At 38.5% G+C, this 6,420-nt stretch overlaps 1 pseudogene; it reads right to left on the bottom strand.

The window, feature by feature from the left end:
- Positions 1 to 216: 216 nt before the first annotated feature.
- On the bottom strand, positions 217 to 964 carry LOC141494739 (isochorismatase domain-containing protein 1 pseudogene; annotated as a pseudogene).
- Positions 965 to 6,420: the final 5,456 nt, after the last annotated feature.

The following is a 6,420-nucleotide window of genomic DNA, read 5'->3' as shown; positions in this document are numbered from 1 at the left end:
CAGGGTCAAGAGTAATGAAAGAACAATGATGGAATGAAGGATGAAAATAACAAAGACTGAAAATCTTTGATTTTTGTAAACAAATTCTAGTACCCAAATAAACTAATCAAATCAATGTTGTGAAGACAAGCAAAAAATAGTAGTCAATTTTTAACATTTCAATTGTCGTACACCTGAGAAGACAGCACATTGGATGTTTAAGATTTTGTTCTTATATAGGGTGGATTAATAGCCAATCCTTTCAAATTCTACACTTTGGAAAGTAGACCAGATTCTGGGGCACTTGCTTTAATTAGATTCTGTATTTCCTTGAACTTTGGATGGTCTTTGTCAGCTACCAGCTGTAACAGCAGCGCTTCCCTTGTAGTAACTATTATTCCAGTAGGAGCAAGACGCTCAAGAGCAAACATCCTGTGTATCATGCTTCTTGATGAAGTGGCATCAGCTACAATGTGAACTTCAACACCTTGGCCAACCAATTCCAAAGCTGTTTGCTGAATGCACAGATGTGTAGAACTCCAAACAAGACAACACTACGGACTCCAGGAATTTCTGCTAAATCTGCCTCTACTTCTGGTATTACCATTGAAAATTTAGTCTTCGGAAGTACAAGTTTAACACCTGCTAAATCAATTTCTTGTACAGTACTGCCAAGGCCCTTGGGGTACTGTTCTCTTACAATAACTGGAATTCCTAAAATCCGTGCCCCTTGCAACAATCTTTGTCCTACACTAATGATATCACCAAAATACTTGATGGCTGGTCTGAATCTTGCATATCACAGCAAAAATACAGTGCTTGAAGGTGTAAGGTTTCCCAGTGTGGTGAGCTGGATCTGCAGGGGCACCAGGCGAACTTTGCAGCGCTGGCTCACCAGGAGGCCCTTGGACAGGTCCATGTACTGGCCCCACTCCCCCGCGAAGAGCGGCACCACGAATTTGCGGTGCATGTCTATCTGGTCGCCGTACAGGCTCAGGAACTTCTGGGTGAGCAGCTCGTGGCCCGTGCCGTGGCACGCTGGCGGGCCGGGCGAACACGGAGAAGCAGAAAAGCACGGGCACAGCCCCGCCGGGGGGCAGGGGTCCCGGGGGCCCTCCCGCACCATGTCCCCGGGCAGCCCCGGCTGAGCACACTCGCTGGAGCTTCCTCCTGTCAAGCCCGACAGGAGCAGACAGCTCCTCCTTTTCCCCTGTGTATTCTTTCAATGGTTATATTGTTATCTTGTTCTAGTAGATTTGAACAGTTTTCCCTTATAGTTTACTGCATGATGTTTTCCAGGTGTTTTTTTTTGATCTAGGCTTTCTAGGAATCTGATGATTTATAGATTGTCACTGCCTGAGCTATTTTCCAGGTCATTCATTTTCCCTAAAATGTACTTTACTTTTTCTTCAGTTTTTTCATCCTTTTTATTTTATTTGATGGAATATTGTAGTCTTGTAGATTCATTGGTTTATATTTGTTTAATTCCACTTTTTAGGGTTTTATTTTCTTCAGTTAGCTTTTGTGTTTCCTTTTCAGTTGGTTATTTTTACTTTTAAAGGAGTTGATTTCTTTGGTTAATTTTTCATAATTTTCTTGCATGATTCTCATTTCTTTTTTCCATTTTTATTCTCCCTTTCTTCTTTGGTTTTTAAAATTGTTTAAGCTCTTCTATAAGCTTGTGAATTTGAGTCCAATTCATAGACCCTTTTGAGACTTACCCTATGAGTAATTTTTCAGTGATTTCTTCTTCTGATATGACATTGTTATCATCTTTAGCTGCAAAATAGTTTTTATAATGAGTGCTCTTTTAGCATTTTTTATCATCTTTGTTATTTTACCTCTGCTCCTGGGGTATAGGGAGTATAGATCCAAGCTATTTTTTTTTTTTGCTGGGGCTAGTGTTTGAACCCTGACTTGCTATTGGTCAAGATGTTGCCTTATGTCGTATAGGCCTTGCATTTGCAGAGGTTTATTACCTTCTTTATGTCCAGATTCTGCCTACATACTGGTTTGTTCCCAACCCAGTCCTGTTTTTTGCCCCAAGATTCAGACTTTGTTTGGGGGTTGGGAGTCGTATAGCTGACTTGCTATCTAGCTGCCAGGACCTCTGCTATTGTTAAGCTGTTGGGACCTGGATTGCACTGTGGCTAAGAGTTTCATGCTGGCTTCCCCACTCTCCTGCCTCCTGGACTTTATGTCCCCTTTTCCTCCAAAGAGACAGACCTCCACTGAGGATCCTCCATGATGTTTGCAGTTGAAAATTTCTTTGAATCTTCTTTTTTTCTTGGAGGGATCTGTAGTGTGAATGTCAGAGTAGAGACTTCATTTATCTTTGGTAGGGAAAAGCACTGGCAGCATGCTAGCTTCACACCACCATCTTGGCTCCACCCAAGAAAATCTCCTACAGGATAGTTTTGATCTCCATCACATACTGTATTCGTTTCCTGATTTATCTCAATCTTTGGAGGGAAGAGAAATACTGAAGTAGGAAAAAAAAATCTATCTCATGCAAACTCCATTGTGAAAAGAGATATTCTCTACTGAAAGATAAATATTCTCACACCTGGTGATACTCTTCACATTACAGTAATTCTGATACTTTATAGATCATCTTCCAAACTCTATTTTCCACCTCCCAAAACTCAACTTTCTCATCTCAAAGTTTCATTTAAACACTACCCAGGCCCTCTGGAAGGTGTACTCCATAGGCAACAATCTTCCCTTTATTATAAATCTTTTCCTATCTGTTCCTTCCAGTGTTAACTATTACTTAAACCTGTCTCCCTTTAATTGACTTAGCAACAGTGGTCATCCTTTCCTTTCCAAAATTGGCTCCACCATCTCTCATTGTCCTTGGTTCACTGGTTGAGTCAGGGAGTTGGAAATAACCCTTTCTCTGCAATGTGTCTTCTAGAAATGGTGTGTCTTCACCATCTCTCTCATTGAAAGCCCCTCTTCATTTGAGGTTCATACTATTCAGATTTATTGCTCAATGAAAATCCCAAAAGCTATTGTCCCCAGACCCCCCAGGCCTCACCCAATCTTTAATGAGCCCAGTACATAGAACATATATTTTCCCCTTCTCTTCCTAAGAGATTTCCAAATACATATCAATCTCCCTCAAAATATCTAACTACTTATTTCCTAAACTTACTCTTTCCATAAGCAATTTTTCTAGTCAACCTCCACTACATATTAGGATAGCTTGATCTTGCCATCACTCACCAATGCACCACTTCCATTTTTTGAGAATTCTAAAATCCCCTTAAAGATAAAGAAAATCATCCAACCATTCTTGCTGAGGTCACTACAGATTTATGTTGCTTAAACACTGTTATGCTATCACTGTTGCTCTCACTGGGCTCTCACTGTTGCTAAGCAATCTTTCAATGCCTCCCTTATCAACTCACTCTTCCAAATCTTTACATCTCTCCTCCTCAATGCTAATCTGTTTTATTTCAGTTGAGAACTTTGCCATATATTTTACAGGAAAAAACTGAGATCATTTATCATGAACTCTCTTCTCTCCTCTACCTCATCTCCTATCATTTAGATGTCTTCTTACACCCTCTCCTACTTCATCCTTGTTTCACATGGTAAAGTGTTTTACTCTTTATCAAGCTTTATTTGCAAAGGAATTCTTAAAAAACTGAAAAGTTATTCTTTATAAAGTTAACTTTTCAATTTTTTAAGAGACTACAAATACATCATGTCTACCTAGAAGATTGCTTCCCCACCATCATCCCCACTTTTTCATTTATGCTCAGTTTCTCCCTATCTACAGTTCATTCCCTATGCCTACAAAGATGTCCATGATCCCCCTCCTTGAAAAATAAATCTCAATTGATCATTTTAGTCTCACTATCATTATATCTCTCCTGTTCTTTGTAGCTTAACTCTTCAAAAAGACTCTGTACAAAAGGTGTCTATTTTCTTTCCTCTCACTCCTTTCTTAACTCCTATTATCAGTTTTCTGTTCTTTTCCCATTGATGCAGCTCTCTTTGAAGTTATTAATATTCTCTTAGTTGCCAAATCCCATGTCCTTTTCTCAGTCCTCATTCTTTTTGACCCCTGCAACTTTGGACATACTCTGCTCTTTGATTACCTTTTTCTCCTTGATGCTTTCTAGTTTCAGGATACCAGTCTCTTCTGGCTTATCTATTATTTATCTGTTTATGCCTACTTAGTCTTTGCTGAATTCTCATTGAGATCACATCCTCTAACCATAGCTGTCCATTATTGTTCTATCCTGGATGCTCTTATTTTCTCTATCTATATTACTTTCCTTGCTGGTCTTATCAGATTCCATGTATTTAATGATAAACTCTATTCTGATAATCTTCAAATATCTCTGCTCAGTTTCAATTTCATATCTCTAACTGCCTTTCAGACATCTAGAAGTGGATGTTCAGTAGACATCTTAAACTAAACCTATTTAAAAACAGAATTCATTATCTTTCCCTACAACCGATCTTCCCCTACCTTTTATATTACCAAAGAGGGCAACACGATCCTCCTTATCCCTCAAGCTCACAAATCTAGACATCAACCTGAAGTCCTCACCATCTTTCTCCTTCCATATCTAAACATTTGCCAAGGCCTGTGGATGTCACCTCTGGAACATCTTTCAACTATACCCCCTTCTCCCACCCTGACACTGCTACCACTATAGATGCCTTCATTAACTTAGGACTGAATTATTATAGCAATCAACCTTTCTCAAGTGTCTCTCTCTCTTCTCCAATCTATCCTGCATTCCACTGCCAAAGTGATTTCCCTAAAGCACAGGTCTATTGGCTCTTTATATGTATTTTTGCATGTTGTGTCCCTCATTATTAGAAACTCCTTGAGGGCAAGAATTGTCTTCTACCTCTTTATATCCCCAGCGTGTAGCAAATTAGGTGCTTAATAAATGTGGATTAATTGATTTAGTTATGATGATGGGGCAGCTTGGTGGTACAGTGGATAGAGGACTGGTTTTGGAGTGGGGAGGATGGGAGTTCATCTAGCCTTAGATGCTTGATGATTACAAGTTGTGTGACCTTGGACACATCATTTAACCCTGATTGCCTCACATTCAGGACCATCTTCAGTCATTCTATTCCTTATTTGGCCATTTGACCCAGAGGGCTCTGGAGGATAAAGTGAAACTGGTGACTCACAACTCAAATCCAATTTATCTGCTTCTCATGGCATCACCTCCCTGGTGTTATGGTCTTCTGCAAGAGCAAAGATCAAGCATCATCATTGCCATCATCATCATCATCATCATCATCATTTTCAATTGATTGGTTGCAGATGAAACTGATATTGAAAGATGTCAAGTGACTTTCCATATGGCTAGGAAGTATCTAAAACAGAAGTGGAGGCAGTATTCTTCCTGCCTCCAAGCATTGTACTCTATTAACTATTCCACCTAGCTGCCTCCTAAAAATGTTTATTGAATTAGATTAGGGGATAATAGTAACTGGGGCTGGGAAGGACCTTAACAGTTTATTTAGTCTATGAGGTTTAAAAAAATTACATAGTCTACATCTTAACAATACTATGATTGGTTGATTGATATATTTATTTTAGGTTTTTTGTAAGGCAATGGAGTTAAGTGGCTTGCCCAAGGCCACACAGCTAGGTAATTATTACATCTTTGAGGTTAGATGTGAACTCAGGTACTCCTGACCTCAGGGCCTGTGCTCTATCTACTGAACCACCTAGCTGCCCCCAGCAATACTATGATTTAAGAACACAAGTGGTGTTTACTTTTTGTCCTGTGCCCTTATATATGTTATTTTTTCATTTATTCTAAATAATAATAATGATATTGATAGCAGTTTTTCCTTATTAAGGCAACGAATTGAAATACATTTCTCTTTGGTACTGTGGTTCAGAGCCTGAATTTTATATTACTACTGTATTGAAATAAGTGACAATAGCATAAATAGCTTTTTCTTTTTTAGAAAATAAATTTGTCACCTCTGGTCAGTTTGATTAAAAAAAGGAAGAAGAAAACCAAATTGCCAGTATAATAAATGAAAAAAGTGAACTGACCACCAATGAGGAGGAAATTAAAGTAATAATTCAGAATTATTTTACTCAACTCTATGACAATAAATTTGACAATCTAAGTGAAATGGATGAATATTTACAAAAAATATAAGTTGCCCAGGTTAAATGAAGTGGAGATTAAATACCTAAACAACCCTATCTCAGGAAAAAAGAAATTCAACAACCCATCATTAAACTCCCTAAGGAAAAATCTCCAGGTCCTGAGAGATTCACAAGTGAATTCTACCAAACATTTAAGAAACAATTGTTTCCAATTCTATATAAACTCTTTGGAAAAAATAAGGGAAGATGGAACTCTGCCTAACTCTTTCTATGACACAAATATGGTGCTGATACCTAAACCAGGAAGAGTTAAAACAGAGGAAGAAAATTAT

This window comes from Macrotis lagotis, chromosome 8, assembly GCF_037893015.1.
Source record: "Macrotis lagotis isolate mMagLag1 chromosome 8, bilby.v1.9.chrom.fasta, whole genome shotgun sequence".
NCBI lineage: Eukaryota > Metazoa > Chordata > Mammalia > Peramelemorphia > Peramelidae > Macrotis > Macrotis lagotis.
This window is presented reverse-complemented; position numbering and strand designations above follow the sequence as displayed.